At 44.7% G+C, this 12,746-nt stretch overlaps 1 long non-coding RNA gene across 1 annotated transcript; it reads right to left on the reverse strand.

Annotated features, from left to right (window-relative positions):
* Window positions 1–461: 461 nt before the first annotated feature.
* Window positions 462–11,760, reverse strand: LOC142001458 (uncharacterized). Its single transcript, XR_012642499.1, has 3 exons — window positions 11,543–11,760; window positions 6,765–6,821; window positions 462–587 (listed from the first exon to the last, which is right to left on the reverse strand). It is a non-coding gene; the product is annotated as an uncharacterized LOC142001458 (long non-coding RNA).
* Window positions 11,761–12,746: the final 986 nt, after the last annotated feature.

A 12,746-nucleotide genomic window follows, 5' to 3' on the forward strand; every position in this document is an offset into this window, starting at 1 on the left:
GTACTCAGGAGACAAATTCGAACCCAGACACCCTGGGCAAGTCACGTCCTTGCTCTGTGCCTCAGTTTTCCCATCTACTGATGACCCTTTATAAAGTAATTTGAGAACTATTAATGAAAAGGGCTGTATAAGCGCAAGACTAGACAGTATTATTACATGGCTTAGATTGAGGTAATAATGAAAGGAAGTTGTACATAATGTTCCCACCATTTTTTCCATCTATGGGCAGAATAAATTTTATGTGCATTGAGGCATATGCAGATGTGCACCACCGAGGGAAACACACACTGCCAGCTGGGGGCACGCTGCTAATCAGCTGGGCAGCGCCTAACTCTCTCCTGGACTGCCGCCCAAGTGCTCAGGTTACAAGGAACACCAGTTGTATACGCTCCTCAGGAAGGCATCATCTTTTTGTTTTGTGGGCTTTCTGTGTTCGGCACCATGGGGTCCGACTTACCATTTGGTGGTGTCTGCTTAACTGTAACCAGTGTACCCTCTGAGCTGGGCACTTGTGCGGCCACTCAGGACAGATTCAAATGCCGTCCAGCAGTTTGGCAGAGCATCCATAGCGAGGTTTTTTGTTGCTCCTAGTGGTAGAAATTCACATGTGTCTCGGTGCACAAAAAAATTTATTCTACACATGGATGGAAAAAATCTGCATATGGCTAGAAAAGATTAGAGGGAACATTGGCTGCAACCCCATTAAACATATTAATAGTTATCTCACTTACATAGGGCCTTTACTGCCCTATCTGGATGGTCAAGACCAAATCTTTCAAATCCTACTATTTAAAGAGAAAAGTCATAATTTATGGCCTGTGCAAATTCTTACTGAAGTCACTGGGATCCTGTCCCTTGACTTCAGTTAACACAGGATTAAGCCCTCACTGAAGCCATTTGCACATTTTTTTCTGTATAAATACATGATCTCATTATTATCATGCTGTCTTTTCTCTCTCTTTGCTTCTCTGAAGCTTGTTTTTGACCCTTTTGAGCTGCATCATATGTCAGTTAAGACTATGCAATCTTTGACACGGGGCAACCTTATTTTTCTTCTGTAAAGGACATAGCACACTCTTGAGTTCTGAAAAAATCATAAAAATTAAAACTGGTCAAAATGTTCTGAATTCTCAGTTTTGGAATAAAATTTCAGATTTGAGAAAGGGGAATAAAATTGAGAATTATTTTTAAAATAAAACTTGCTTCATGTTCCTCCTCCTCTTCCCCTCACCCCAGAAATGTTTTATATTTTTACAAATTTCAGTAGAAGCTTGATGGAGAGAAAATCCTCGGGAAGGTCTTCTCCGGTGGTGTTAAATGAAAAACGGGGATTTGAATTTGCTCCCAGTGATACCAGCTTAAACAAGGGGTAATCCAGTCAAAGGAATTCAACCAATACAGAACTGGTGCGACGGAGAGAAGAATCCATCCCAGGATGCTGTACAAAGTTATATGCGTGGGTTTTAGGGTTTTTTGGTTTTGTTTTAAAAGTTTGAGCATTTATTTTTCTCATGGGCGTTACAGTGATCCAGGGAGCCATTTATGAACCAAAAGACCTTTTCTTTCCCGGGTCATGCTCTCTCCCACCCTTTCTATCTCTGTTCCTAGACGACAGCAGTACTCTGAGAAGTCCAAGTTTAACTTTAGGGCCTATACAGTGACCGCAGGGAGACGGGAGGATGGGAAGAATATGAATTCTTAAATGCTGAGATACTGGGATTCTGTCTGCTGGGATGCATGGTCCCAGACAGTTAGGCTACATCTACACAGCAGCATTATTCTCAAATAAACTATTCCAGAAGATGTATTCTGGAATACCTTATTCTGAAATAGCGCAGCTGCCCACAGAGTCATTGTCTATACTTCCGTGATCTTCCGAAAGATGACCTTCTGGGTGATCTCTTCCGGAAGATCAAGTCTACACATAAAAAGTGGCCCGAAAGAGCCATCCATTCTTTTGCAAGAGTATGCGCACACAGCCATGGGTGCTCTTTCACAAGAACAGGCCAGGAAACACCACAGATGGGCTTGCATGGCCAGAAAGCCCTTTCTGGAGCGACGGCAACATGCTGCCTTAAAGGGCTCCTCCCATACAGCCCCTCCCCGCACATGCTGCTGAGGCCTGCTGAGCTGATCACAGCAGAGCTGAACCTGTGCTCAGTTCTGACCCTCATCTCTGAGAGCCATAGACCCACGGCACCTGCTGACCCACAGGATCGCCATGGCTTGCCTGCTGTCTGTCCTGTTGACAGCTGTCCTCCATCTCCGGCAGTGCTGGAGATCTGGCCCCTGAGGTCCCAATCCACCATGGCCCCTGGCTGCAGATCTTCAGAATGAAGGAGGACACTTTCATGGAGCTCTGCAGCTGGATCTCCCCCAGTCCTCTGATGCCAGGACTCCTGGATGTGGCCAGCCCTCTCGGTGGAGAGTTAGTCACCTCGGACAGCTACCATTCCGTCAGGCAGCAGTTCGGGGTGAGCAAGTCCACCACTGGGGCTGTCATCCTCGAGGTGAGGCATGCTCCGCTCGCTGGCCCAGCATGGAGGGGGAGGGAGCTGGCTGTTAGGGGGCACAGGAGCACCCTTGTACAGACCCACGAACTGCCTGCCCTCCCTTCCAGGTCTTGAGAGCCTTCAACCAGGTGCAGCTCTGGAAGCACATGGGCATTCAGAACTTGCCCACAGCCATTGTGGGGTTCACCACCGTTGGCTTCCTGCAGTGCTCTGGAGTGATCGATGGCACACATATTGCCATCCGGGCCCCAGACCACAGTGTCGGATGCGACGTCAACTGCAAGGAATACAACTCCATCATGTTCCAGGCATTGGTGGACCACTGGGGCCAGTTCATGGGTATTTATTTGGGCTGGCCAGTCTTCTGGAACTTTGCCCTGTATCACGGGATGGAGGCCAGAACTTACCTCCCCCAGCGGGAGTGCGCCTTTGAGGATGTCACCATGCCCCTCTACACAGTGGGCGACCCAGCATACCCGCTGCAGCCCTGGCTTATGCGGCCATACATGGGCCACTTCCCCCGCATCCCAGGAGGCCTTCACTGGCTGGCTCACATGGGCACCCTACCCCATTGAGTGAGCCTTTGGCCTCTGGAAGGTAAGATATAGGTGCCTCCTCACAAACCTCGACATCGGGGTGGAAAACATTCCCAAGAAGACGGGGGCCTGCTGTGCCCTCCACAATCTCATTGAGGCCAGGGAGGAGATCTTTCCCCAGGACTGGATGGCCAAGGCTGGCCCCAAATTTGGGCAGCCCACTGCGGCCCCTGGTCACCAGGTTCACCATGATGGACTCTGCATTTGGGAAGCCCTCTGGGAGGCTTTCGCCCCTAGGCTGGAATGACCCTCACCCAGGCACCCTTTGCAGGCCCCTCCTGCCCATCCACCCCTCATCATTCCCCACCCCAATAACAGGAGATTCAGTGGTGTTGCAAACAACTAACTTTACAGAACATCTAACCTGTAGAAAATTAAAAACTGTGCATTTAACTATGGTGGGCGAGAGGTCTGTGAGAAGGTGGGTGGAGAGGGCTTCAAGGGCTTTGGGATGGGCAAGAGCCTCTGGAGCTTTGGGGTGGGTGGGTGCAGGGGCAACGGGGGTGCAGGAGTGGCTGGAGTGGCAGGAGGCTGGGCTGGCATCTCTGCAAGGGCCCCACATGTGGTTCAGAGCCTGCCCACTACTTCCACCCATGTGTTCCACCACCAGGCCATGTTGGCCTTGTCGCGCACCAGCTGCCACTCTGCCAGGGTGTTCTGGTGGCAGAGGGCAGCTGTGTATGCAGCAGCCTCATCCTCCCAGCCACAGTGTTGGGCCCTCTGGCTGCAGACCCACTGGGGCCTGGTGGTGGGGCTGGCCTGGTGCACTTGGCTCTCGGTCCTGGGCTCTGTGGCTTCCTGGCCTGGACGGGGCTAGCCAGTCCCAGGGTGTGCTGGGGATTCACCAGCCCTCAGATGCCATAGCTGTAAGGGATGGAGATGAGGAGAGAGAGCGGGAGAAGGGTCATTCCCCCATCCTCGCCCTGGTTGTCATGCCCCATGCGGGCAGCTGTGATGCCTTGGGGAATGGACAAGGCGCTGTCCTTGGGGGCAGGTGCTGGGTGATATCTTCCAACAAAAGCTTCTGTCAATAAATCACTGTAATCTAGACATAGCCTAAATGTCTTCTGAGAGCCCAGTAAGCAGTGGAAGTTTTGGTAATGTGGCAGACAACATTGACTTCCACGGTCTGACAAAGTCTCTCATCTGGCACTGGTCAGGTCTCAAGGGTGCCAGACTAGGGAAGTTCAACCTGTATAGCAAAACTATTCCCCCATCCATGTTGGCTGAAAGGTTCACTGAGCTTTCAGAAATCATGGCCCAGCACAAGGTTTAGTATTGTGATGGGCCCAACAAAACCTGAACTCTCAATCACTTTGCATCTAACTGAAAACTTAAGTCCTTGGGTGACATCACAGTAGGAACGCTGCTCACAAATGTTCTCAGGACAGGCCCCTAGAGCTGCAGGATGGGCAGCACTTTTACTTCACATGGGGCTCCCACTTTGATTTTGACTTTTAAACCCATGATGCCTCTATTCGCATTCTGGGTTCTAATCAACTTAGAATCTCCAAGCAAAACCTCATCTAAATTGCTGAGTTCCATCCAGCTGCCTGCTAACATCATGACACCGCCATGAAGGTCACGTAATTGCAATCAGAGACAAATGCTTCACTCCTCTTTGGACTTGCTGAGACTGAGTCACAGTTTTAAGAACTACATCTGAGAGCAAGGGCCACTGATATCCAAGAGACTGCTCAGAGAGAAAGCTAATAGTAAATGTAAGCAAGGGGGAGAGAATCTGCTCATAAATATTTATAGACTTGAAGGAATGGCTTGTATTCACATATCTAATGCAAATGTCACTTAACTGATTATGAACAAAAAAAAGTTAGGACAGAGAAGACTAATATCTGTGCCCATTGAATGAGCAATACTAATTACAATATTAAAGTAAGTGCAACTGCATATCTTATAACCACCACCACCACTCTAGGGCAAAGTAAATTTTCAGCACCAAATAAAGTCAAACTCTTCCACACTCCATGAAATAAACACAGATGAGCTCAAGCAGTGATGCTCACATTAGAGCAAGTTTTAGGGAGTTCAGAGCTAGGCTTTGGGTTCAAGCCCATAAACCAAACAGTGTAAAAAAAAAGGCTTTGAAATCTACCAAACTTTGAATAAATATTAGCTCAAACATACATCCCCAAGAAATCTGCCTTATTCATTATGTGATTTGATTTCCCTTTTTATCCCATGCCCTACAGAATACAAACTAAGGGATTTGGGGATGGCAGGGGGCACTCTGAGATACTGGAAAGTCCGTGCGGGCTTCAGAGGTCAGATTTGTATTCCACATCTTGAATTCATTGTCTCATTCCCCACCATCACCCTCCCCAAATCCTACAAGCATGACAGAAATAAATTAGCCAGAGGTACAGGTCACACTTTCCAGGGCACTAAGTTCTGAGCAAAATCAATAGAGAAGATGGGAGCCGCAAACAGCTGAAGCAGAAGGAATGATGCATTGATGGCTCTACACAGAGCAAACAAAGGCACTTGAGAACCCTAAGCTCTGCTGCCTGGTGAACACAATACTTATTCAGGGTATGTCTACACTGCACTGGGGGTTCGATGCAGCAGTGATCGATCCACCAGATGTCAATTTATTGCATCTGCTTAGACATGATAAATCGGTCTCCGAGTGCTCCCCTGTCAATGCTGGTATTCCACCAAAATAAGAAGAGTAGCCAGAGTCAATGGGAGAGCAGCCGATGCCAATCTTACTACATGCAAGATGCCATGGTGAGTATGTCGACTTCAGCTATCCTATTTGCATAACTGAAGTAGACTGATGGTGCCACGTGGTGTAGACAAGGTCTTAATCAACCACCTTTGTGAACTCTGAGAACACTAGAGAAGCAGTTCATAAAATTCACCTGTTCTTTTAGTGTCTTTTCTTGTTAGTGCAGAATATTTCACCACTCATTCTCTGCTAAAGATATAGTTCTGATCCAAGTTCCAAATTCAGACACCTTCAAACTTTTGTAGGCAGAGAGTTAACATAAACACTGAATTTAGTTTCAAATTTTTCAGTAGTTTCTTATGTCCATAATGGCTAAACCAAAGCCCTACATCCCTGAACTTTGCCAGGGTCAAAGTCCCAAACAGGAAGCAGAAAAAAAATTCACAACTATTTTCCCATCTACAATGATCCAAACTCTAATCTTGGATCCAAACACTCATGAACTCTGCAGGTTCCAGCTATTATACAGATTTGAACCTGAATTCAGTCGCTGAAATATACTCCAAGTTTAAGCTGCTGTGTCATTGACTCTTCGGTCAAAATCCTCGTGCAATGCAGAAGCCATTAACAGCAGCCAAACTGTGCGCTGAGTTCATTTAGTTTTCAGTCATTATTTAAGAGTAGATGGGCAACATCAAGAAAACCACCTATGTGGCTTAGGAAACCTTAAGAGTTAGTCTCAAAAATTACTTAAGCACTTATGGAAAGCTAGCGAGACTTAAGGCCAGATTTACAAATATATTTAGGCACCTTTAAGAGGCAGATAGGAACCCAGTGAGATTTTCAAAAGTTTCTAAAGTTGGTCACGGACCTAACTTCCATTAACTTAGGTAGATTGTTCTTTGATAAGCGGAACCAAAACTTCTCCCTCATTGAAAACAACACAACTCTGAATTATGTACTTACGTTGATGAAGTCTGTGGACAACATTCTAAATGTAATTTCCTTTATCTTCACTGTGACCTAGAAGAATAAACATATTTTTTTCTTAAGACAACACAAATAAAGAACTGAAAGTTTGTATTTTGGTTGTGCTCACTGCCCCATCCTATGTCCTTACCCCAGACAGCAGTGATGTGACTGTACTTGCATCCTCTCCCTAGCATTGCAAAGCAAACGTCATCAGCTTACACAAGGATGTCCCCTTGTGTCTCCTAATGTGGACAGGTTTTGCACTGCTCTCTCAGACAACACTCCTTAATGTGTCTTGCTCTCGCTAGTTCAAGAGAAACATATTGCTGAACTTAATTTTGATCAGTAGCAGCACTTAGAGCTACAGCTAGTCAATGGGGTGCAGGGGAAGGCTGATGCTACTGAGACAGGGGTTTCATTTCAATGACTGAGCAGCATGGAATAAAAATTCTTTCCTCTTTCCCTTAAGATGGTCTACCAAACAAATATGTTTAATTTGTTAAATATGTTAGAGGGGGAAGCCAATCAAGTTAGCAAAGCTGTGGTGTTCTTTGCCGTTTATGTTCCAGTTTGAGATGCAGCCTTCAAGGGAAATGCCAGGATTTGGAGTAAATGGGTGGCAGAGAAGCCCACCTTCTAAGGATGCTCCTGTTGATCCTGCTTCTGATTTCCAAAGTTTTCCCCACCTCCCAGTCATTGCTGCTGTTAGATTCCATTGATAGGTGGAGGGACGGTGATGGAAGAAGGAAGCAAACTTATGGGTTTAAAAAGAAGGATGAGGACCATTGGTCTCAAACAAAATCAGGACAAAAGGATGGAAATACAACTGAACACAAAGATGCTTCCTGCTGCCCAGCTCAGGAGGGCCCTCTGAAGGCGGACGGATATCTGAAGCCCGATTCTGCAGCAAGGCTTGTGCACAGCCATGCTACTTTTGCTGCTGTAAGAGATCTTGCATTGTATTCCTACCCTAGACATTTTAAGAGGGGAGGCAAATCTGAGAGATAAAAGTTTTGCGGAGTCAAGACAACGCTGTATAAACAGAATAAGCAAAGCTATGCAGTCTCCCCCCATGACACTTGAAAGTTCTGAGCCCCTGCACTATATCCACGTACGTTTTGAATAGTCTGAAAGTAAGACAACATTTTTCTGTTCCATTAGCAGTAGTGGTACAAAGGGACCTGGCCAGAGACAGAGGTATGTTGAGCTTGATTTTCAAAAGTGACCTGCAATTTGGGATGCCCAAGTGCGGACACTTCGAAAGGGTCTGGACTGTCACAAAGTGCTGAGCACTGATCTTGAAATTAGGTCTCTTCAAAGCATCTTAGGACGGGCACCCATTATGAGCAGGGCTGACAGCCACTGCTGACCCCAGGGCAAGGTGGGAGGGGGTTGGCTTTGCAACCCCAGAAGGGGAGGAGCCAGTTTGCTTTCATCAGTTAGCAATTAACATTACTCAGACCACAGTGCTGGGCACCCCCCTCCCTCCAAACTGCATGGAGCGGCAGAGTATTGGTGCTGTGGCATTTCAAAGGAGCCCAGAGCTCCAGCCCCTGCTGCTGCTACATTGACAGTGGTGGCAGCTGGACCACCAGGCCCTTCTGGAATAAGAGACACTGGGGTAACTGCCCGCCCCCGCCCCATGGCCAGGCCTGCCCACAATCGTTAGTAACTTCTGAAACTTTAGGCCACTGCATCTCCATATCATCCCGCTCCACCCTCTGATGCTGAACATTCACCCAGCAAATGTATCTTGCAGATTTGAGGTAGCAGGGAACATCCCATTTTTCTGCTTTTCTACTTCCTCCATCAGCCATTCATGTCTTACTCTTCTGTTTAGCAGTTTCAAAAAACCTGCCCCAAATGTTAAGGAGGGGGAACAAGCAGAATTGCCAATGGGAATCAAAGGCTGGGTCTACACTACAAAGTTTTGTCAACAGAAGTTGCTGTCATGACATATTTCATGACAGAACCTCTGGAGGCTCCCGCTGTCGACACCCTCTGTCAACAGAGAGCAGCCAGACCTCTGTCGACAGAAAAGCCAACTGGAAGCTCTGCAGACAGGACTGGCCAGTGAACCAGAAGCCTTCTCTGGTGACAGAGGGTCCCCCAGAGCATCTACACCATTTTTTGTTGTTGTCAGAATCTGTAAACGGGTACTGTATCTCGTATGGCAGCTACTTAACTCTCCCGAGAAAACTGCTGCCTTCTGTTGACAGTTTCTCAACAGAACGCCTTTGTAGTGTGGACGCTCCATCAGTTTTGTCGACAAAACTCTGTAGTGTAGACCCAGCGAGAGCAAAGAACTGCACTGCAGCACTAACCCCATTGAAACTGTTCAGCAATCCAAGACACTCAGCTTGAGTGTGACAGCAGAGAATAGGAAGAGGAGCAACACACGCTGAATGCACTGTTGGCTATGAATAGCTCCAGATATGGGTGAGAGCTTGCAAGAAACTTGGATACTAAAGAAATTATGGCCACATTTTTAAAAAAGAGGTTTTAAAGTTCACATGTGGAATAAAAGCACTTGGGTGTTTATAGTGAGAAAAACAGGAGACACAAAAGTGTGGGGCTAAAAATAAAGTTGATGTGAGGCCAGATGGATGACCAGATTAACAGACAGTTGGTCCATCCTGGGGGAATTGTGGTGAAATGGGAATGATCCCCTTAAACAGATTGGGGAGTCATCCTGTGTTGGGGTTTCCCTTGTTGGGGAGGCATGGACTCAATATTCCATGATACCTTCTCGGATCCTGCTAGTTGCTAAATCTTGGAACCAGAGACAGATTGCAATCATCCAAAAATGATTTCTGTCTTGCACTTGAGGTGGGTCCAGCATGAATATTTGGATCTGAACTCTCTCCAACTGGGGGAGAAGCAGTGATGGGAAGCAGAGGCTGTTTGTGCCTGCATTAAAATTTTGCAAATGATCCCTATGACCTGAGACAAATCTCAAAGTTAGCAGTGTTGGAAATCCAAATCTTGTTATGAAGGTTTGCATCGTAAACTGCTCTCTGCTCTGTGAATGTAAAATACCTTTAATCAAATGGCCTCATAGAACTTTACAATGCATCTAAATGTCACTATCCCCATTTTACAGAGGGGTGGAAAATGAAGCACAAAGAAACAGAAATGACCGGCCCTCAGCCACACAGCAATAGACCCCAGGTCATCTGAGTCCAGTAAACCATACTGACTCCATGATCCTCTATAGGTTGGTTGCTCAGCCACAGGAGGGGGCAGACCTAGATAGATTTTCCTGTTCTTCTTCCAGCCAAAGTGTTCCTGGGAGCCAAAGTGAAGAACAGCAAAATGAGAAAAGATTCTGAGTGCTTCAGGTCTGGTCATTTTCATACTTCTTTCATTTGGCCACAGACATTCCTTGCCTCTCTCCTGTTCTGCGGATGGCAGGTGACATCAGTGCAAATCAATTGAAAGAACCAAAAGCAACAGGTCAAGTAATCCCATCTTTTCCAGCCTATGCTTACCCCTGTTGTTGGAAAATAAAACTGCTGACTTATTCCATGTGAATTTGCAAAGTTTTCACTTAACAATTGTTTCTGAAGTAAGACTTATGCATTTCTGTCCCGAAAACAGTACATGTCATTCCTAATCTATCAGAACCATTCCTTCTGCTGCGATATGCTCTTTTTTCATGAAGAAACAATTCCACACTTAAAACTATTAGATAACAAGGAAAAAAAAGTTTACAACAAAGTCATTTTACTTCTGCATATTCAAAGTCTTCATTTATTTTCAGTAACAGACACCTCCAAAATGCTATTTGTATTGCCAGTGCTGCACATACTTTCCCCAGCTACTTCAAATTTAATTTTGTAAGAAAAATCTTCTCTGTGCAGTACATTTGAAATGCGAACTTATCAGTACTTGCAACTAAATGAAAACACAGCTTCTGTCAAGAACAGCCATGGACTAAAGATAAATTTTAAAAATCTATTATTTGAGTCTCCTTCTTATTTAACAGTCATTTTCTTTGAACACTTGGCCTATATTTAGAAGGCTCTCCTTTAGACTGTACAACATATCAGGAAAAAGATGGTTCTTTCTCCTTTGCAAAAGTTAAGTGTTTAAAAATCTCAGTAGATGATACTTTTCAGTAAGCTCCTAAACAAAAAAAGTGCAAGGTTCTTCAATTATTTCCAAAGGCAAGCATTCACGATTCCAAATCCATTTTAAAAAGCAAAAGCTGTTTCCCCCACCTCCTGGCAACAAAACAAATAAAACAATTCACAGAGAGAACTAGAGTCAAACATTAATAGGCAAAACGTCTGCAAATTGGAAATGAAAATGACCCGACGAGCTAGCCAGAAGATTTGCTTAATGAGAAAGAGTTTATTCTTCAAAAATGTGTTCCCTTTTCAGCTTGCAGGGAGGGAGGTAATAGGAATAGCCTTTTAAAAACTCTAAACACACAGCCTGAAAGCAAAACTGAGCTCTTAAACTCAGGGTTTTGTTTTGTTTCATTTTGTTTTAAACTTCAAAGTCAACAGTATCAAGTTTTCAGAAGTGGAGTTTGCCCAACAAATAATACATAAATAAACTTTTGTCACACCACTATCATGTAAAGGAAGTTCATCAGAAATATTGAACAACAATAAAGCTGCTGATTAGCTTATAAAATGAACTTTTTCAATTTTATTTTAATTTATATTAAAGTATTTAAGGAGGTGGGGTGGAGTTGGAAACAAAATTAAACTACTGCCAAAAGTACTTGGAAAATATAATTTCTATTCACTTTCTTTACTAACCTAAGAAGAAGTCTTCACAGGTAACAAAGTTTCCTCTTCTTTCGCCAAAGGAATAGTTATATTTGATTCAAGACCATGGTATTACTGAGATTGAACTGATCATAAAAGAATAGTGTTTCCAGTCTTCTGGTTGCTACAGAGAAGAAAGAGAGGAAAAAATGCAGTCCAGTCAGGTATTCTTTCCTTGTGAAAAGTAAATCCGGTATTCTGGAACGAGTTCAAACATAGGGCTTGACAGGCAAAGGAGACAGGCTTTTGCACTGAGCATGCTTAGTCCTGCTCGGCTTCTGCATGAAACACACTTAATGAACATTACTTCCTTCCCAGCGGTTACTCCTAGTGGAAGTCCACACCCCCTACTCTTTCAGAAGTCAGGAATGCAGCTGCAGCCAAAGTCCAGAAAACAGGCCTGATACCCAGACAAGGCCCCACAGATCAATAAACTCAGGTTGTGACCTGCAGGTCAGTTTGTCAAATAGGACACATCAGGGTGAGGGAGATTTTTTTTTTCCTCTGTATACTGGGTAGAGTTTGCTTCATGCTTCGGCTAATGCTACACTCTCGCCTAAGAAAGGAAATGTGGATCCACATTTAAACCACAGCTAAACGGTCTGATAATATACAGCAATTTTCTTTCAAAGCTATTCCTCCCCAGCTCCCTTTAAAATAAGGAGAACAGTGCCTGCTGAAATTTATCACCCGGAGTTAGAACCGTAGGTTCCCCTACAAACGTCATTTGAATTAGCTACAGGAATGGATTATCCAGAGACAATGCTCTGATTTAATTAAATATTCAGGGCTCAATCCAGGGAAGTTCACTATCACTTTCAATGAAAATAAGACCAGAGCCTGAGACTGTCTAATTCAAGGACCTGTAAGGGATGAAGTACTTTGCTGACACTTCACTAATCACAATATTGCCATCTCCAAGTATTCAAAAGATCATAACTCAGACCCCTACCCCCACCCCCAGAATCAGAATATTGGCTTTTGTCTTATGCTTTCTAAAGACCTATTAAATAAATAAATGAATGAATAAAATACTATTTGTTTTTATTCACTGTCCGGATTTTGAAACTTAAGGTTACACTTTGAGTCACATTTTCCAGCTTTTCTCCACGACCACAAGGCTCACAAACTTTTATCTTTTTCTAAAAAATGAAAGCTAATATTCTCATGACTCCAGCAACTGAGACTTTAGTAA

This window comes from Carettochelys insculpta, chromosome 25 (assembly GCF_033958435.1).
Source record: "Carettochelys insculpta isolate YL-2023 chromosome 25, ASM3395843v1, whole genome shotgun sequence".
NCBI classification, from domain to species: Eukaryota; Metazoa; Chordata; order Testudines; family Carettochelyidae; genus Carettochelys; species Carettochelys insculpta.